Source organism: Drosophila kikkawai, chromosome 3L (assembly GCF_030179895.1).
Source record: "Drosophila kikkawai strain 14028-0561.14 chromosome 3L, DkikHiC1v2, whole genome shotgun sequence".
In the NCBI taxonomy this organism is placed as follows: domain Eukaryota; kingdom Metazoa; phylum Arthropoda; class Insecta; order Diptera; family Drosophilidae; genus Drosophila; species Drosophila kikkawai.
Window position 1 is genome coordinate 25,470,311 of NC_091730.1, and position 21,472 is coordinate 25,491,782.

The following is a 21,472-nucleotide window of genomic DNA, read 5'->3' on the forward strand; positions in this document are numbered from 1 at the left end:
CGATCGCAACTGTATGCCCAGAGTCTGACCAGGCAATGAAGCAGCCCGAGCGATAATAAATTTTAAATCATTTGTCATTTGACGCATTTCGGGTTAACAAGCAACTTCGACTTCGCCGGCGACCCTCGAGAGCAAATACGGAGACAAAGGCAAAGACAATGGCGGGCCGGCCGATATCGATAAATATCATTTGTTTGCCTGGGACCCGACCTGGCCAACAGCATCTTGGGTCAGTTTTTTGGGTCGCGGCACGGATAGTTTGCCTTTTTGTTCCCCGTTTTCTTTATTTTGGGTTCGCAGTCTATTGACAAATGCCCTGGCCTGAGCTTTAATTGCCACAAGCTACTCCCCCCGCATCCCATAGATTTTATCGGGCCTCATTCAATATACATAATTCTTGTGTGAGCTTGGAGGGAAAACAACAAAACTCGAGCTGATAAAATCGGGGGAAGCTTGAGTCGGAATGCAGCTCGGAAAAGAGAAGAACTTGGGGCTCCCCGGTTTTTCATACACACTCTCCCAGGGCCGAGGCTTCTGAGCGGCAATCTAACTGTAGATAGGCCCCGCTTTATGATTGTTTCTTCTAGATTTATTTTACAGCCCGCCACGGGTTGTTGCTGTGTGCACTATGCCTCATTGCGCGATAATCACAGAATAGGAAAAACACTAAAGCATAGTTGTACAAATCCATAAAGAACCATAAAAAATGTAGTTGCTTTTGGCCTTTGAAGTGACTTTTAAATTGTCTTTGGTTTCCTCTAATGAAGTGAAAATGAATATGTTCTCGGATGATATACTTTTGGCTGGCAGCGGAAACTCCTTGCGAGACTCACCTGAAAAGAAAAGAGGAGAAGAGAACGATAAGTTTCCATTGGATACTCCACGATATTCCACTCCTAAGTGTGGCCGAACCTAATTCTCGGCATCTCCCATCATTCATATAGATTTCTTGGCTGAAGTGCCTCCCCCAGGGAATTGCCATGCCGACAGAGACGGCGACTCTCGGCCATAAACAGTTATTACGGCCGTCATGTCCGAGCCATATGCCAATTAATGTTTGCCTCACGCACCGAGTCGGGCAGGAAGCCGAGCCTAAGTTTGGCAACTAACTGCATCCAACCCAAATGCCACACGGGCGACAAATATGGCTGAAATGCCAGCAGACTTCTCTTGCAGCTGCGCTAAAGACGAAGTCGCTGTGGATGTAGCCAAGGCAATAAAGGCCACATCTATAGCCATAATGGCTCATTACGCGACCCGCTGATGAGGAGAGCGGGTCCGACGTCCCATATCGCGGCAATGAAATCGTTTGTTCCCGCTCTCCATCCTTTTTGGCCAACTTATTAGACGGGCGCAGTCGCAGCGGGGGAGAGGCGCTGCCAACTGCAACTGCAACAGCGATCATCGATAGGCCCACGACGACGACGACCAAAAGTTGGCTGGTAGTTGGCCAACTGCCTGCTAGCTCCAACTGGCCAATATTATTTATTTATTTGGTTTTGGAGGGAACACTGCACAACCTCTTTTTCTTATTATAAAATGTTTTGGAAATATGAAAATAAAATATATAACTGTTTCCCCCATTGGATTCTATGATTCCAAACCTCAATTTGTAGTTTATTTGCTTAAAAATTAACTAATTAATTTGTTTAATGATACAACATAAACTATAAGCCACTTTGCTTTAGACCTCTCTGGAGTTCAGTTTGGTGTTGCATAGTGTGATTGGGTAAATGCTTACCACTCGACTTGACCCTTGCGTGGTTCGCTCGCAGATCTCTCAAGGCTTGTGGCTTGCGTGGTCCCTCCGCCACCTAGGAGTGCTGGACACCTTCTAATGTTGCTAATTTCCCAACAGAGATTTGATCCGCACGATTGGTGAGTGGAGGTGGAGGGCGGGAGCGGTGCTCCGTGGGCAGCTGCGTGTGTTGGCGTTCCCTCCGAAGTTGCGGCTGGTTTTCGGTATCGCTGGGTAATTGGAATATCAATTGCGGTCTCCATTGTTCGCCTCGCGCATGGCGAAATTTACGAGTTTGTCAATTTGGAAATTTGCCTTATATGCGGCACAGCGCAGGGTTCAATTTGCATTGCAAATAAATGCCCAGTGGAAAACGCCTTTGCCGGCGTTCGTCCGGGTTTTCCTCCGCCCGTGCTCCAAATACTCGAACGGACATACGTATATATGGAAATATGGTTGATCTGGAATCTATGGTCCCGGTTCCCCCCATTCGAATTGAACGATTACAGGCGGTGGACGAGAACAAAGAAACCAGCCATAAATGACGCCATAAGCTCTTACGTGTGTGTCCAGGAATGGAGGTCTATAAAGTTATGTTTGAGTGCATCCTAAACAGTTCGGGTCACTAAACAGTTCGTTATGGCTAAAATAATATTTATCATAGGTGGAATGGAATGGCCCTCGTAAAATCGAAGGCACTTTAACGATCACTTAAAAACCAAGCTGATCTAAAAGTCATAAACCCTTGAGCAAAGTGAGGAAGGAAGGAAAGCTTAGGCTTAATTTTAAATGCTCGGGACTGGTGCAATCAGTGAGTAGAGAAGCCAACGCAAAGGTTATCTCTGTAAGCGGAGAGGGAGAATCTGTCGCCGGCTGGAATGACGGGTTATCAATTTCGTTGGCGGGTCAGTCGGCAGTGCCGTATAAGAAACAGTTCCATTGTTCCAGCGGAATTATGACTAAGCTCCGACCACATTGCGATTGACCCCCACACAGCCCCAAATGAAAACCATTGCCGGCCGCTTGCATTCATTCCGCGTTTGTCTTGGCAGTTGTTTGGTTTTTGTTTCTGTTTTTTTTTTCGCGTGTTTACTCATTTTCCTATTCGAATTCATTGCACGTTCTACAAATTTGAATGTGAACTTTGGATGTTGTGCCTCCTGCTGTTGTATTCGTTCTTGTGGAAGTCGCGGGGCAGCTGCAGGAGCGGCAAGTCCAGTGACTCAATGCAAGGCGTTGAGAGATTTAATCGCAGCCAGTTCTTTGGGAGCTGCGGAGGGGAAGTCCCTGTAAATCCAGTTTCTCTGCGGCATTCCAGGCGCTGGAGTTCTTGGTTGCATTCAGTTACATGTAATTATTACTTCTAGCAGTTCATTTCTCCATTAATATTTATATTAATCTCAAAATCAAGAGGTTCTTTACTTCAAGGCAAACAAGCAAAACTTATTTATACAGAACCATGAAATAGCGTTCAATGAAGTGAACTTGAGGTTTGGCTGCTTGTAAACAATTTCCATTGACGTAAATTCATTCAGGCCTTTTGTTTACCGCAAACTGACGAGCGGCAATAGCTGCTTTTCTTGTATAAGTTCCGCGAAATTGGCGTAATCAGGTATTATTAGGGATCTCACCTCGGGCAGGTGGAATTTAAAAAGTTCATTTCGCTCATGACTCATCCCACTTGATCTCGGTTGAATCTGCTTCGCTATCATAAACAAGGATAATCTCTAAGGTAGTGCTCCACAACACACACATAGCCAGCACAGTCACCTTAAGACAACACCAACAATCTCATCAGCCAAAGCTCCCGCCCTCAGAAGTCGCCCCTCAAGGAAAATGTGAAATATGAAAGAGGGAGAAACCAAATAATGAAAAGTGTTTTCAGCATCGCCAAGGAAAATGAAAATATTATGTCAGGCAGCTGAATAAAAGAAGTTGGCGCAGGATGGCGCTCCTTCGCTTCCCTGGCAGGTGACATAAGCCCCGAACACACAAGAACCACCTCCGGGACGAAGTTAAAGTTCCCAGCTAGCAGCTAGTGAGCTGCAGGACTGAATGCAGGCGCTCCAGGATCCGCGGTGTGTCCAAAGCCAAGCTGGCAAATGTCAACACAAACAAAGGAGCAGAATGGAAGTAGCAGAGGCATCAGGGGTGGTACAGTGGTTCAATCTGCTCAGGAAGTGCCCGAAGTCGGCTCAAATTTGTGTAGGACAAATATTTTTTAAATGTAATCTAGTAAATAGTTTTGAGATTCGTTCCAAAATCAGATCAGATTCAGAAAGCCAGGTGTCTAAACCTCATTTATTTCAATCAATGACATTTTGAAATAATAAGATGCGTAGAGCCATAGCACTTTTTTGCACTTATAATTTCTCAGCTTATCTATTTATATTCTCTTCAGTTTAATTCGATTTCCTCATCCGCTGATGCTGGAACCAGTAGAAAAGTCTACTTTGGTTTGCCCCACTGTGCCACGCCTCTGGCTGCCCATGGCTTGCGGCTGGGACTGGCTGTCAGCTTGCCGAGGACAACACTGGAGCATGTTAACTCTGGCGCCCGCTGCTTAGTTAACCTTACTTACGAGTATGTGAGCGGCGGTGGACTGAGGCTGGCGGACGGGACTGTGGTGGAGGGCGGGTCATTGGCAGGTGCATTGCAGCTTTCGCTATCAGCTGTCGCCACAAGGCTGTGGATATGTCCTGGGCGCATCCTTTGTCGCCCGGCACACCAATCCGAACCAAACCAATCCGAACAGAACTGAACCGCCGCCGCCGTTGTCGTTGGTCCTGGCGCATGGAATTTTGCAATTTCTTTGGGATTTCGAAATTGCTTTTTCTACTTTTCGCAGCCCCGTTCAGGAGGCAACCTTTCATCCCCCTCCTTTCAGCCCTCCCTTTGGCAGCCCATCGCCGATTCCCCGCGCAGGACCTCAGCTTTAGCGCCATTTCACCTTTGTGGGGATGCGGCAAGGACTGTGCTCAGCTCAGCTCAGCGCTGTGCCGGCATTGTTGGCCTCTGATTCTTTTGAGGGCGTCCCCACCGATGGGGGCGAGAGATGGAAAAAGCTGCGGAGAAAAAAATCGATCAAGAAAAATGACTTTTGTGGGTTTTCGTAATTTTCATTGCACGCGTAATTGAAAATTTTCAAATTCCTGCTTGCATTTTCTCCCCTCCGTCCGAGGCGAGCTCCCTTGGCCTCGCTCTTTATCAGACTGAAATGGAATTTATATGATGATAAAGGAAAATATCGCCAACGCCGCCTTCCTCTCGTCCAGCTCTTTGGCTTACTCATCTATTCGGTTCGGCGCTCACTTCCTTAGCGGATGTGCCCCGTCTCGTCTACCCCGCCCCGTCCATTCATTACGCTTTCATTATTTGTCGAAATTGTGTTAATCTTTGAGCTTATAAGTTTCCGACTCTCTGGTGGAAAATATTGCACTCAGCGACGAGAAGAGAAGCCGGCAAATTGATGGCAATTTGCGAGGAAAGCCCGATCTGGAGGAGGTCTTTACGATTATTGAATTGGCCAGCATCGTTAGGACCTGAAGGGGGTAATCGAAGTGCTCGGGATTATGCTCCGGGGAAGTTATTCCTTGGCGTACTCCTTCCCCACATCCAGCACTGCAGGCTGATTTTTTTTTTTTTTTTTTTTTTTTTGGAAAAAAAAAATAATGAAATTTTATTTGACTAGTGCACTGTTACCTAGATATTTGGCAACTAAACCTAATTGGAAGTTAATTCTATGTTTACAATGCTTTGTTATGGAGGAGTATTAAGTTAAGTTATGTTTACATAATTTGAAATGATTTTCATGTTTTGTCTGATATTTTATGTCAAGATCCTGTCGGGGAGGTCTTGAGGGTGGTGACGTTTAAGTCTTCTCCTGACTCGTGTTCTGTGTTCAGCGGTGGCTAATCTTCTAGCCAGACTATTAGGGTGATTGATAAGTTTTTCCATGTACTTAGTTGAAACAGTGTGAAGTTTGTCTCCAAGCTTGGGCACCTTTAGGTCTCGTTCAATGTCTCTAGTCCTCATATACCAAGGAGCCCCAGAGATCCTCCTTAATGTTTTTGCTTGAAGAATCCGTATCTTGTTCAAATGACATCTTGCAGCAATTCCATAAACTTGAAGGCCATAAAACAGGGAGGGGGCTAGTATTGACTTATATATCATGACCTTGGAGTAAAGCGATAGTTTGTTGCGGGGTGCCAGGAGCCATGCCATCCGGGAAACTTTAGCCTTAAAAGCATGCTGAATGTTCGCAACATGCCTGCCGAACGTAAGTTTACGGTCCAAGGTAACGCCAAGGTATTTATAGGCTCTATGGTGGTCAATGACTCTACCATTAAGACTGACCCCAGGACAGCTAGCTGCACGGTTGGTGAAAGTCACATTCGCACATTTGTCCGCATTGATGCGCACATTCCAGTTCATAGCCCATTCTTGGTAGGCATCCAGATACTCCTGTAAACCAAATGAAGCAGCCAAAATACTTGTATTTTTCACTAGCACAGCAGTGTCATCAGCGTACGTAGCTATTAGTAAATCATCTTCCGCGACTTCAGTTACTGTCAAGTGACTAGGCATGTCCGAAGCAAAGACCGAATACAGAGTAGGACCTAGAACACTTCCTTGCGGAACTCCAGCTTCAATTGTCTTGACTCTTGACTTATACCCATCAGCCGATACATGGAATGTGCGATCATGCAGAAAACTTTTCACAATCATGTATAGTTGAGGCGGGAAGAGTCGCTTCGCTTTGAACAGCAGCCCAGGGTGCCAGACTCTGTCAAATGCCTGTTGAATATCTAGGAAGGCAGCTACAGCATACTCCTTCTTCTCCAAGGCTTCTAAGGCAAAGTTAACCACTCTATGCAGTTGCTCAGGAGTACCGTGCTGCAGGCGGAAACCAAATTGAAATTTTGGGATCGCACTAGAGACTTCTTCGCAAGAGAGCAGCCTGTTTAGAACCAGCCTCTCCATAATTTTTCCCAGAGATGGGAGAAGGCTGATAGGCCTGTATGAATCCACATCCGACGGCGGTTTTCCAGGCTTGAGAACCATGATTATGCTGGCCGATTTCCAAACTTTCGGAAAGTATCCAACTTCTAAAACGCCGTTGAAAACAGACACAAGGAATTGCAGGGCTTCATCAGGTAATAAACGAATGGTTCTATTGTCAAGAAGATCCTCACCGGGGGTTTTTTTGGGAGACAACTTGGCTACCAGAACTTTCACTTCTTCCAAAGAGACAGCGCTAGCAGGAAGGCACATTTGAAACGGCGACTCCAAATACTCTTCCACTTGAAGACACAAATTATCAGGGGCATAATCAAAGGGCTTAAAACGCTGCTCAAGGTTATCAGCAAACACTTCAGCTTTTTCTAGGCTAGTGCGACACCAGCCCCCAGCCTGATTTCTGATTGCTGACTTTGGGGAGGACTGCGTTTTGAATCGTTTCGTGACACGCCAAAGCGAGTAATTTGCACTCATATCAGGACCCAGGTCTTCCAAAAAGTTGTCTATTTGAGTCTGTTTTCTACGAGCAAGAACTTTATGCAAGCGATTGGCAAGTCTTCTGTGGATCTGTTGTATACGAGGATCTCCTGTTCTAGCATATTCACTACGAACTCTTCGTTTAAGTCTAAGCAGCGCTAAAATTCTGGGAGGGAGTTGGGGAGGTCTAGGGCCCACTACTCCATGTCTATTTCTGGGGGCAGCAAGCTGAGCAGCCTCAGATAATTTCGACATAAAAAGACTGATTGCATTATCAATATCCACCTCCTCCTGAATTTCTAAATTTACATCGCTTAGCTGTTCAAGATGGGATTTAAAAATGTTGATGTTAGCATTATGGGCAAGTAGTCGTGGGCGATGAGGTTTCCACAACGGATATCTCACATATTTTGCCATTCACCCCAGTGGCAACAGCAGAGGTGGCTCTGCAATCATCATTAAATCTAGTTTAAGTCATAGTCCTCTCCCTCATACCGCTAGCAATGATAGACAGATAGCGAGTGTGCTTCTGCACACTTCTGATGGAACAGTCACTGTAGCTGCTATATATCTTCCACCAGCAGAAAGTTGGACGCAATCTAGCTTTATATCCATGTTCGCCACCTTGGGTAATAAATTTATTGCTGGTGGCGATTTTAATGCCAAACATGCATGGTGGGGCAACTCAAGAGCCTGTACTAGAGGTAAACGCTTGCAAGAAGTCATCGCAAATGGGCATTACCAGGTTCTGGCTACTGCAGGCTGATTGCCTGATACATCAGAAGCTCACACACACAGGCGACCACTAAAACTGGAGCATTGTAAATCCCAACTAATAATTTTGTAACCTTATCTGCTCCTGATGTTGTCACATGCCCACAGGACAGGGCAGGAGAAAGGCTGTCTCCGGGTGGGTGTGGAGTGGAAGCGCTGAAAGGACACTGGTAAGCCGAGGTCGAAGGCTGGCCACAGAAAAGCGCATATCCCACAACGATAATGAAAATGTTACACGAGCCTCGCATTTTCCCATCACCCAGCATCATGAGCAGGACGACAACAGCCACATCCCGGCAGAGGATACAAAGACGGGGCACAGTGAGCTCTGGCTCCACCTTTATAAACGACCTACTACGACACTGGGGTGGAGCTGAGTGGAGGGATCCAAGCTCGGCCCCAGCCTCGCTGATTGCAGCGTAGGAACAGGAGCCAGCAGCATCGGCAACAGCCGGAGCACGAGCAGCATCGCCGACAGCGGCAACAACCACGCTGACAACAACATAAAGGTAAATCCTAAATAATGCGCTGCGCTCACTTCACAGCATCTGAGAAGCGACGACGACGACAACGACTACGGCGTCGCGGGAATAGCCCCTACGGGGGCGGTGGCTGGAAGGCGAGGCCCACAAGGAAAACCATGCCGAAAGAGTAAATACTCTGCCCCAGAATGGCTACGAGCAAGGCCGTAATTGAATGATTAAATTCAACTTAAATAAAAGTCAAACTTAAGTCAACTTAACTTAAGAAGAAATAAACAAGAAATTTGCTAATTGAGTTGATTCAATATAAGAAAAATTGTGGAATGACTCTAAAGTTATTATTTCAATTCAACTAATTTATTGTTATCGGTTTTTGTAACTAGTAGTTAGTACACTCTCCCTCATCAAGCTTTGGAAGTAAGAGATGGGATTACAGATCTCAAAAACTAATTAGAATTGATTTTCTGTGATCGTCATCTTTTAGTTCTGTTCAAGCTGAAGTAGGCCTAGTTGCAACGGATTGAAAAACGGCAACCGAATCCATTAACCAAATTAAATGCTATGTTTATTTTAAATCCACATTCTTATTTTGAAGAAATGAGAATTATTTCTTAGGCTGCCCTGAAATTATAATTTTGTGGTTCTTCAACACGGTTTGTCCAGTGCCTTCGACAAGTCGCCAAGTCCTTATCTAGTTCTCTCCAAACCTGTATACAGGTTCCACTTTCCATGGCAATGGCACCTGCATCTCTTCTTGGGTCCAGACCCCATTAGGGTCCCTGGAGTAGGTCTTGGCCAGGTGCTAAGATACAGAAGCTCAGCGCATCCCACGATTCCATTTGCACTGCTCGTCCTGGCATCCGCCCATTGTAATCCCATTCCATCCGGTGCTATCCCCACTTGGCAGGACATTTTGCGGTTAGCTTAAAGTTCCTTACCCGGCAAAGTACAAGACGATTATAGTCCTGGGCTCTGCTCCTCTCCCTGCTCTTCTCTGGTTGCCGCTGCTGCTGCGGACAGTCTTAGTGGCTGTCGTAAGTTCTAATTTCTTATTATTAGGCGTGGCTGGGCGGGGGCGTGGCCAGAACCGCACAAGTTTCTCTGCTGTGGCATGAAATTATGGCACAACTTGCACGGAGCTGCTGCTTCATATGAAAATGGCGGCCTGGTAAATAGTTTTGGACGGAACTATTTCTTTGCTGCAGCCCAGGCAGCTCCTTCGCCTCCACCGACAGATGGTGGCGGTGATGCTGCGGTTGACTTTGCTATGGGACGGTGGTTCTGGTGGTCCCAGTCTGAGCGTTCCTTTCGCTGGCCTACAATTGCTGAGCCTACTTTTTAGCGTAGACCGGCTGGCAAAACTTTTCCATTGCGGCCAAGGAGTTCCGCCTTCGCTGGAATGGATTTAATTAAAACATTCCCACCGGCAGCGGGAAGCCCGAGTGGCCAGGTGGGGGCGCTTACCGACTGCCGGCAAAGTAATTCGTCTGTCGAACCGGAGTCAACCGGAGCCACTAAGAAGGGATTGGCAGCAGCAAAGCTCGTCGAATGAAGAGTGAAAAGTGCAGGGCAATAATCGAAATCAAGTGGGAAACGCAGCGCTCCGGCTCAAGAGCTCCGGCGGATGAACGGAGTGAAGCCCCAGCTCCGTCCTGGCCAACGCTGAAGCCAAAGCCCCAGTCCTACTCAAGCCAGCCCGAGCCCATTATTGTTTCCATTTAACTTACAACATTTTGCACTTTGGCCAAAGAGCTTGGAAGAGCGGCTGTGAAGGGGGAACTCAACGCGAGAGAGACGAGAGATGGATAGTCCAAATAGATAAACGGCCAAAACCAAAAAAAGAAATGGCTAAGAAAATTGTGTGTGAAAATGAAACTGATTGCAGGGAAATTGATGGAGCAAAACAAACAATGGGAACCAAGCCAATGGACGAAGGTGAAGCGCATCCACAAAAAAGGATATGAAGGGCGAGCATTAAAACGGATTATAGCCAATGAAAGGAGTAAACTGGGTTTAGGGCAATTACTGAGGACTCTTAAAGGGCTTTGAGTTGCATTAAAATGCACAACAAGGATGTTGATCTTAAAACTACTAATTGGGAATAAAGCTTCCTAGACAAAAATTATAATCTCGATTTGAAGAAGAATCTGTGGCCTTCAACTCTTCTCTAGAACTAAGATCCTCAACTGAGTTTATCTAAGCTCCTTTGCCTCTTCTGAACTTGCTACCAACAAAGTTTTAAAGCCTTCTCTGCCAGCTGAGCTCGCTTCACAATGCAACATTCGTCGCCAAAGAGCAAAACAGAAACGAAGAAAAAATGGAAAAACTAAACAAATAAAATTGTTTTGCGTAAAAATTGCAATCATGCAATGAAGTGGAAAAGTTTGCACAACGTGCGACGGCAACGGCAACGGCGACGGCTACGTTTGTCTCTAACAAACTTGCTCTTGTTCGCGTGGCTGCTGCTGTGAGCACTAAAATTTAACATAGTATCCAAGAGTGTAGGCCCGAGACCGTTGCTGCAGGCCAGCGCAGGCAGTAACAATTGCAAAAAATGGCGGCGGCGTCGACGTCAGAAGCGGAAACCGACGCCGCCATCATTGTCATGGAAGCAGTGCAACTTTTAATACACGGTACTCGCACAGTGCGAGGGTATACGGCAATAGTAAGACAGAGAAATATTTTTATATTTAATTTAAAGATACATTCTTTTTGACTTCAGTGATAAGATTCCCTTAATTTGAATGAGATTGACATTTACGATCGCATGTAAGGATCATTTTAAGAGAACTGCTTCTTCACCGTAATGTTGCGATCACAAATGTTATCTTAGACTTGGGGAATACCAAGGGTAATTGTTTATTTATTATTTACAATTTACAAACTTATTTAAATAAATAATTATTCAAAAAGCACGCATAAGGTAAAGGAAATAAAGTCATTCCTCTGTCATCCAGTTTCTGCGCAGATCTCACTAGAAATTCCCAAGTCTTAGTAAATCTCTTGGGTAAGTTTAAGTAGTCTAAAGTAGAACCGCTTGTCTAAATTTGACTCTTTCGGTGATACTGATAGAGACCATCTATCCTTTCCAGGCACGAAAATATTGCCGCAATGGTTATGGTTACCCAGGAGTAGTTCAGATTTATAAAGAGGGATGGAAAACTCTATAATGGATGATTAAAAACGACCCTACTCAGTATCTCCTAGTCGAGCGGCTCTGCATTTCTTGTTTACTTTGCCCTGCGGGCGTGGGTAGTTATGATTGGTGCCAGGGGTGGGGGCTCCGGCTGTGGAACCTATCGCCCCAAGGGCGACGCATTGCAGGCACAGACACAGCTCCTGCTGATGATTATGAATAATGATGATGATGTTCATGGCGGCGGTAAAGTTGTGACATTCGGCGCGATAAGCGGAAATGGCGGCGGTCTGAGGGGATGAAATAGTACCCCATTTACAAAATACCCCTAAAAGTTGGTATGCAATTGTAGAGCTCTCCGAAGAAAAAGCAGGTCCGTGGCTGAATTAGTTTTGGCCACGACTTGATTAACACATCCGTAATTTTTTCCTGCCCTGTATTTCCGTCTAGCCTCCGTTCTCCCTTGATGGCTTATTCTTTGAGGACCGTCAATGAATTTTAAAGGCTTCACACTCTCCGTTCTACCTTTTGTTTTTTAGGAAGGTCCAGACGATTTTTCTCAATTTGCATTCTCTGAGTTTTTTTGCCTTCCCATTTTCACTTAGTCCTTGGAGCTAGCTCATTGTTTATTTAATTATCTTCTGTATTGTCAAGTGGTTGATTTTGTCGGGGTTGCGTTTGGGGCTCGAGAGCTCCTTTGTTGCCTGGAATTTCTATAATTTTCTTTATTTTAACTTCTTTTTTCTTGGTCTCCGGCACGTGCAGCTTAAGGGTTAAATTAGTGGAGTGGAGGGCGAAGAAAACTCTTTGAATCTTAATTGACGAATCGCTTAAAATTTCCCTAGATTGAGCCACCCCCAGATCTCCCCACAGGCCCTGGCCAAACTATTCCGAATAAAGGGAACTCTGAGAACTAAATAACAAGTAAATAAAAGAAGGGCAAAAGCAATTTAAAGCACAAAAATTGAAACAGCAACAGAAATGAGTGAGAATTTTCACTCGGAAAAATCATTAAAATGTCTGAGGGCCGCCGGCTCCGGCACAGTCTCCGGCTCTGGCACAGGCCAAAAGATGCCCGGAAATGTGGCAACAATTGTATACAGCACGTGGAAACATCAACAACAACTGAAGCAGGTGAGGCAGATCCTTAGCGAAAGGATGCAATTTAGAGCAAAAGAGCATTAAAGTGAATGGGAAGTGGGGCGAGGACGAGCGAGGCGAGGAAATTAAAAAAGCCGACAGAGAACAACTTCCGGCGTATAGCCCCTTGCAAAGTAGGTCAACGAGGCTGAAGCTGAAGTGCTATATGTCCACACCTCAGCTAGAGATGGTAGCGTGAGGAGATCATCACAAGGTTTGGATGCCGCACTCTTTTAGGGAATACTTATTTTACAGCTGCACTTTATATTTCTTTAATCTATAAGATTAACCGTAACTATTGTACAATCATTTTGTCTTGATTTCTAGTACAATCTTCACGTAGCCCAAAAGGTTTTTTAGTTTAAAAATCTCTGTCAAATATTATGAGGCTCCATAATAAGAAAACAAGTAATTTCTCTCACTGTTTTCGTATCACGCAACTATCTTTAAGGGAAAGTGGGTGAGCAGACGCTTGGGCGACGGTCGAAATTAAATTTTCACCAAGCCAAAGGATAAGTAGATGTGGGGCCAGGGAGACAATCCTTTTGCCTTTTTACGCCTCAAAACTTTTTTAACAAATATATTCGATTAACTGGCAATGGAAAAGGGGGCGCAAGGCCCTGGTGGTGGAGCCAAGGGATTGCTTTTCCTTTTTTGTTTCTATTTATCGAAAACCACTTGATTATGCAGGCTTATCCTTAGTCCTTTGCGGGCCTTGTTTTCTTCGACTTCGTTTTGTTTTTTCTATAATATTTTCCTCGATTTTGCTTGACCACGCGGGGGGGTGTGGAGAGTTGAGTAGAGCCAGGCTTTAGTTTTCATTGGACCGTGAAAATTTGTTTTGAAATCCTTTTGCTCTCTCGTTTTTCTTCTTCTGCAATATTTATGGGTTTCTTTGGTATTGGTGCCTTTTTTCTTTCCTTGAACTGTTTGGCTAATTTATAAATTGTGTTTCTCTTGAAACTTACATGTTTGCTTTGAAATTACATTTTCTTTTTCGACGATTCGGGTTATTTTCGAGGAATCAATTTGCCGGGAATTTATGTCAATTTATGCTAATTTCATTGGGAGGTTTATCGGGTCCAAGTCTGGACTTCAATAGAAAAACAGAATTATTCTTTCTTGTATTACATTATATAAATGAGATTGTAATTACTGGACGAAATCAGTTCAAAGGAACCTTTTGAGCCCTTCAACTTTCGGTAAAACATACGCAAAGATTTATATTCTCTTTGGCTGAATGAACACTGGGTTGCCCCGTCCCCCGACTATATCATGGCTGAGTACATGAAATAAACTTGTTAAAATGCAAACAAAATGCAATAAATTGTATGTTCTTTGTCGGTGGTTTTCACTATTTGCTGTTGTTATCCTGGTTGTGCCTGCTGCCGCTGGACAAAGTCAATCCAATTCTGTAAATTAAATTAAATTTATTACACTTACCCCCCTTAGACCCCCTCGCCGACGGCCTTTGGCAATCCAGTGTGTCCCTGTGGGTCTTGTTTTTAAAAGGATTGAAAAAGTGCATTAAAAAATTAATTTTTATGCAGCTCTGTAGTTGAGGCCAATTTACAATATGCAAAAAGCTTTTGTAATGAAATTTATTAGTCCGGTCGGCTCTCAGGTGAGTCCATAAATCGTGCGGATTATTATTCATTATTATTAGGCTGAGTGAAATTTTTATCGGCTTCTATTTGTGCTTTGATCAACCGCAATTCGGCTGCAAGAATAATGGAATTGTCGCTGCTCAAAGGGCGCGTGACTAAGGCATAAAAAATGACAATTCGGAATTCAATTAGAGGGGAGAGGCAAAGAAAACTTATTGGAAATCCAAATGCGTTCCTAACAACTCGTCAAAAGAGTTGTGTGAGCCCAGACAGCAAATGACAAAGAATACATTCAAATTTCAGCTGTGCCGGAGGAGTGTCAGAAGAAAGACACAAACGCGGAGCGACATCAGTGTCGGTCGAGGGGACGGAAAGGCATGAAATGCAATTAGACACGCCCTGCCATAACGCGTGGCTCTCCTTGGGCTTCTTTATCGCCAACTCTTTATCATCTTCCATAAGTGAAATGCATTAGCCACGAGAACGAAGTATTTCGCTTCTAAATCCTCCCCCAAAATGTAGAAATGTAATGGTAATAGTTTAATTACTCCCTGTGTCTTATCTCTCTAGTATTTCTGGTTTAGTTTCACGGCTCATTTTGAAAACTGTTTCTTGTTCATTGATTTTAGACTCAGGCTTATCTCTTCGCCCGGTTTCAACGAATGGGAATTGCCTTGACAATTAAGTTATTGCAGCTGGGGCTGGTTCAAAAAATTATGGATTCGAGGAGGAGAATCCCAACCCGATGAGTTCCAGTCCATTTACGGCTTGCATCTAATTTTTGTTGCTTTTCGAATGTCAGCTCGGGGAGATCAATCAACGATTGACACCAGAATGTGGGAGACCATCTTGCATCCCCATTTACCCAAGTTACCCCGTCACAAGTACCCTTGCCTTACACCAAACATGAACCCAAACAAGAAACAAAAAAATCCATATAAATGTTTATGTACAAACTGCTGGGCTGCCGATGAAAGATCCGGGGTCTGTCACATTTGCTGCCTAATTTCAAAGGCGCCTCCTCCTTCCTGGGCATCGTTAATCATAATTGAGTAGCCCAACGGGTTAACCGAACTCGGAGTGGAACGATTATTGATGAGGAAGAAGTTGCTGAGGAGAGTAATGCATTTGCAGCTGCATTGATAAGATGCTGTGGGAGATGGAGGTGCCACAGCTGCATTTATCCATTTTCCAAAAATTTTCTAAAGTTCAATCGCGCGTCGTCGCTCGGTAATTGAGGGAAGTCGGGAAAATCGATTAGATTGGATTTAATTTCCTCTCCTGACGCCACTTGAACCGTTAATTGCGGATCTGTGCGGAAAAGTGATTGAGAACAGGGAGTATGGGCTACAGCTGCCCATTGAGTTTTTCATATGTAGATTAGCCTTGAATTACATTAATAAAATTTGTTTTATAACAGGCTGGAATATGGAATAGGAATGGAGTAATATATGATGAACTTAGAGAAGTGACTCATCTTTGCTTCCCCAGCATCACATTTTTATTTCATTTTATTCAGTAATAATTCAAAACGAAATAATTTTATCTTGGGAGGGACGCTGCGTCATAGGAATAGCAACAAAAAAATTATTTCTGGAGGAAATTGTAAGCTTGTTCTGGAAACAGTGGGCTATAAATTTATTAAGAATTGGACATTCAAGTGAATTATCTCGGAATGGATAAAGTTTGTATAACGGAAATTACTGAATAGACTTCAAATTATTTTTAAATCGTTGAGTTACTATTAAGAATATAATAATAATAATAAAACAATAGGAAACTAATATAATTTTAAGAAGATATAAGTAAGAAGATATAAGTAATTATTAAAAGTACTCCAGGACTTATGCATGATCTTGGTACTATGCTTTAAATTTGTGTCAAAGATATCAAAAGAACTTTTTTTGATTAATTAAAGAATTAGATATAACTGTTTCTGAAAAAACAAATAATAGTTGTACAAAATTAAAAGGTTTTCAATCTGGGTGATAGTTAATTTCGGTTTGGGCTTGTCAAAATCAGCTTGAGATAATTTTGTTTAAGTTTTGAACTTTGCTTAAAATTGAACAAATTGCTTATGGAACATTTAAAATAAAAAAGATTCGCCTGTGCAAAAGTTTTTCTCTGTGCAAATCCTTACATCTCTAAAGGAGGCAAAAAACCTTGGAAAGCGAAACAGAAGGAAGGCCGTCTGTCGCTGCTGGGCCTGCAGTAAGGATAAGGCAAGAAGGACTCTTGTAATTCTTGCCCAACATGTGTGCCAGCAGCAGGACGCGAAGGAAGCCGACGAGGGATGTCTGGAGAGTTTATGCCCAAGGTCTGGCCGGCGTTTCAATTGCGGCGAGGATATGCATAAGTGCACTTGAAAATTCCAATTTTTTTGGCCTGTGTGTTTTTCTCCTTTGTCAGTTCGGGGTTATGTTTATGTGGCGTACAAGCAATTTTAAGTACACATTTGGGCGCAGGGACAAGAGGCAGGCTGCAAGTCTTCCCCCCGACAACTATTTACACAACTGCAATAATATTTTTGTCGCCAGATTTCCCATGCGCAGATTCACTTTTCTCTGACTTCGTTTTTGGGGCCTCTCTCTCTCTCTCTCTTCCTCACGCCGATTGCCATTGAAATGTTCTCCGTGGGCTGCCAGCTTGCTGGAGAAAGTGATTTATGGGAGCGAGGAGGAGCGCTTGTCTGCTTCAGGAGGTGACTTTTCCTCTGGCCAGTTTTGCCTTTTCTTCGGCTGGTGGCTGTTGTTGTTTTTGCCGAAATGTGCAATAAATTAGTGTTTTGATTTTGTGCATTGCCGGAGAGATTGCAAAAGAAGTTTGTCGCCATCAGTTGCATGTGCGAAAAGTTTTATCGCCCGCTCTACGGAGTTTTTCTCCTGAACTTTCCGTTCATACAGTGGGCCGCAAAAGTTTTCCCTCGCCGGAACAAAGGCAGTTGAGCTCGTCTGGATGAAGTCTGCGACAGCATACTGGATTGGTCATTAGGGTCTGGGGAAAGGCCGCATAAACACTTGAGAATTATGGTTTTCTTTTCCTTGGGCTCACTCCCCCGACTCCGGTTATGGTTAATTTAAGGCATTTTCCCAATGTCACACAGATCGCCTGAGTGAGCACTGATTTTGTGCTAACAAGCGTGTCAATCCCCGGATCACACACGCAGTTTCCTTCAGGGTAAGGCAGTTCCCAGAAAGTCCCATGAAACTGACTGATCTTCGTGGTCTTCACTGTCAAAATTAAATACCTTAAGGTTTTCTACCATATTGATTCAATTGAAATGAAATTGTATTTAAAATGGTATAAGAAACTATGCTATCTATATGTATCACTGTAAGAATATTATTTATATACCAATTTAAGACTAATATAGACAGAAACAAAAGATGACCTTAGTTAAATGTAAACATGTTTTAAAAACCTTCTAGTTTGCAGTTGTGTCTGAAGTTTTTGCTCTGTGTGGACGTATTAGATTCGGGCTTGGGTCCGCTGGCTTACCTGCAATGAAAGAGAGTAGGAAAAACACTTTTAGTACAAAGGCGTATTCAAGGGCGGGCGGAGGCTGAGCCGTTCCATAACCCCAAAGCCAATAGGAGAAGACTCTCTCAGCCTAAAGACAATCGCTAAATGCGCGACCCAGCACATTCCCCGGGACGGAAGAGACTTGCAAAGAAGGCAACCAGGCAACCCGTCTCCGTGGATCTTGAGGCAATTGTTATTCGGGTCATGAGGCAGCTGTGTCTGCCGCCAGTGCAGCTTCTTCAGCAGAACGAATCGAAGAAAGCCAAATAGGCAGCCTCGTGCGCCGATCACAATGAACGCGATGATGAAGAATGAGAATGGTGATGGTGATGGCGATGTCGTTGGCGGTGACTGTGCCGCTTTGTGGTACACACGACTGCGCATATTTAATTGCTCATTTCGAGTGATTCAGGCGGGGGAATCGGCGGTTAGTTGACTACATTACTCTGACAGTCGGCACAAATTGCCAAGCGACTTGCAACTTTCTTTAACCCGATCCGCAAGCCCTGCTGCATCCTCCTACGCCCGTCGCATGCCTCATTTGCATATTTCCTGCCGTCATGCAGCATTCCCTGCTGCATCTTATTGTCGCCTGTCATACACTCCCGTGTCGGTCAATTGCCGCCTGCCGCTACTGTTTAGCGTTTGAATCCGCCATCAAGGAGGGAAAAAGAAAGATGTTGTACGGAAGAGACAGGCGACTCTTTCCCCATAGATTTTCAGGGGGACAACTTTCTTAAACTTGGCCTTCGAGACCTCTCACTCCCTATTCCTGAGATACAAATCATAATTGTTGCGTAAATATTTGGTCAAGTATAATTGCTGCAACAAAACTATATACTGCTGACCGTTGTGAACGATAATTTACATAATATTTTTCCAAATCACTCACACAATGCCATGGCTTGCCCTCATTGATTTATTATTCACAACATTGTGCCGAATCACGCTGCATCATTATTTCAAATCATCGTAAAAGAACCCCTTGCGTACTGGCTTTCCCTGTTTACATTTCCTTGGGGTATATTGCTTGATGCTTGGATCTACATATGTATTTACTTATTGGTTTTATTTTTTCTTAAATTAGTCAATAATACCTTTAGATTTTTTATTGTACATAAATCGTGTGCGTTTTATTGTTAATTGTAAAGTGATTAGTGCTTTATAGTATTGAATTACTGATTAACTATAATCAAATTGTAAGTCCCCCTAAAATTTTCAGACAATTCATAATTTATAAGTTACTGGTCTTAAAAACTCTACATAATATAAGTCTGTTAGACAGAGTATCTTTCCCGGCGGTGTTACATATGAGGAAAGTGGTGTTTTATCATTTATTTTTCATATCAACGCTTGGCATCAGTAAAGAGTTGATTCAAGGAGTAGATGATCTCCGCTGTTCCTGAGCAGCATCATTAAAGTCAAATGGAAGGTCAGCTGGCAAAGAAGCAGCGAGCTGTGTATGTAAATTAGTCAATGGAACTGGGAATGGAGAAGCAATGGGTATCTGAAAATGGTATCTCTGGTTAAGCATGCTCTTCGAGGGAGGAAACGAATTAATATATTAAAGCCCGTCTAAACACTCAGCCTCTCATATGCGATAGTTCGGGACTAGGCACATTACCGTAAACGATTTCACGCCTCCTCTCGATGTCCCAGCTATCCGCTGCACTCTCTGCTCTGTCTGGGACTGCACATTATCCTATCTAATGCGGAATCCCAACAGTCATTGCCCATTAACATAACTCCGCCATGGCCCACGTCCGCTCATCGACCGTCTCCACTCGCACGGCACTCAACAAGTTCTAATAGGTCGCTCATCTCAGCCGCCTACGTGGACTTTCGTCCACCTCATCGGGAGCCCGAACCCACGCAGAGCCCAGGGGCTCCATCTCGCCACTCTCTCCTTCCCATGCCCCATACGAGTGCGCATTTATTGCATTTATGCAATACGTGGCTTGTTATTGTTCTGACGCTAGCAGGGAACCGCGAATTGAGAATCGGGCCCGAGTGCAGTCGGAAAAACGGATGTCGGACGAATGGTCTGCACTCCTGGAATATGTGTTGACTTCTCTTGAATTTTTTCCAGTGCAGAACACTCCCACTGCCAACTGCCCAGTGTCCACTGTGCGGGGAGCACAGTGGAGCTTTGGCTCTTGCATATAATTTATATGCATTTGACAGCTATGACTGATTTATCGATGCAGGAGCATGGCATACATAATGCGTGTGGAGCCGCCAGCTTTTCCTGGAAATCGAGGATAGTCATGCACACAAATACACCTATACAGCCGCACTAATTTAGCATAATGTGCACACAAAACTTTTCGGGCTTTGACGGTTTTCAAAAATTGACCCGAAGCCTTTGTTCCGGATCACCAAACAAAGCCAGACAAACCATACAAGTAGTCAGTGCTTTCCTTCAGTCGAGAGTAAAGAGTTTTACTTGATGGGTGAAGAAAGAGAAAATATATGGCGAAATTCATACTGACCTCTTTCTTCTGTCTGTTACGTAAGTCAGCCATGATTACCGCTATTAGTGACAACTTGATTTTAGTTATTTATTTTATTTTTACACACCAGAATTTGCTAAACTTTTGCACGACAATAAGTAGAGATCGCAGATCCCCGATATCCTTCTATCGATTTCCCTCGCTTACTATCGATAAACATACATATGTGTCCACTTGTTCGTAATTGATTGCTTACACTTATGCTACATTACATCTTCTTCCTACTATGTTCCTACAATAAATTAAACAGGACACAGTCAATAAGTCAGAATTTATAAGGCTTCAAAGGCGTTGGGGTCAGAATTCTGTTGCTATGATCTTATATTTGATCACCTAAGTGTCAATAACAACCAGACGATGCCCAATCTGTCCAAAACCAGCAAGATAGTGAGTTAAAGTCTTGGTTTATTTGACGCAGGGCGCGTCGGGATGCTCTGTATCCAGTTCCAGGTTGCTGACCATCGTGGCGTGTTGATTCAACTCAGATACTGCCCGACGTTGTGTCCCTACGCGTCATTGTTTCTCGATTTGTTTTTGATTCCTGCTACCGTCTGCCCCTGTCCAGTTTCCACGAGCAAGGTCCCTTTACCGCAGTAATAAACAATCAAAACAAATGCAAAGGCGACGTTTTATTGGCCACGCTTGGTTAGGCGTCCCTTCACGTCCCCAGTTCGCGCCACTCTACGCCTCGTAGATCACGAACTCAATCTGGAGCGGAGTCCGGAGCCAATTCAGCGAGTGGCGTCCAGTTCCGTTCAGGACGATGACTGGACGAGACGTGGGAGTGGCGGAGTGTGTGCTGGCTTATATTTATGGCGTCTGCTGCAACTTTGCAGCCGAAAAGCCAAAACACACAATTCAAACTGTTAATGGCATAATGCCAAAAAGTATTCAAAACAAGAAACAGTTTCCCAGCGTTGGCGAATTACAGTTACTCTTTCATTAGAAGGTTACTTAAAACCTATTGTCTAAGATTTTTCACTACTAATTTTGTCTTACTTACAGTTGGACTGATGGATCTTATATGATTTTATACAATATTATCAACGTGATAACTGATTTCG

General features: G+C 44.0%; 2 protein-coding genes and 1 long non-coding RNA gene across 8 annotated transcripts in view; 1 reads left to right on the forward strand and 2 right to left on the reverse strand.

Moving 5' to 3' along the window:
* Ten-m (teneurin transmembrane protein Ten-m) overlaps positions 1-21,472 on the reverse strand; it is a 347,516-nt gene that overhangs the window by 133,308 nt on the left and 192,736 nt on the right. The window lies entirely within an intron of this gene.
* The window catches only part of LOC108084792 (putative phosphatidate phosphatase), a 62,579-nt gene that overhangs the window by 2,608 nt on the left and 38,499 nt on the right, over positions 1-21,472 (forward strand). The gene's annotated exons all lie outside the window — the stretch shown is intronic.
* Positions 465-20,489, reverse strand: LOC138928321 (uncharacterized). Its single transcript, XR_011444836.1, has 3 exons — positions 20,388-20,489; positions 17,795-17,871; positions 465-833 (listed from the first exon to the last, which is right to left on the reverse strand). It is a non-coding gene; the product is annotated as an uncharacterized lncRNA (long non-coding RNA).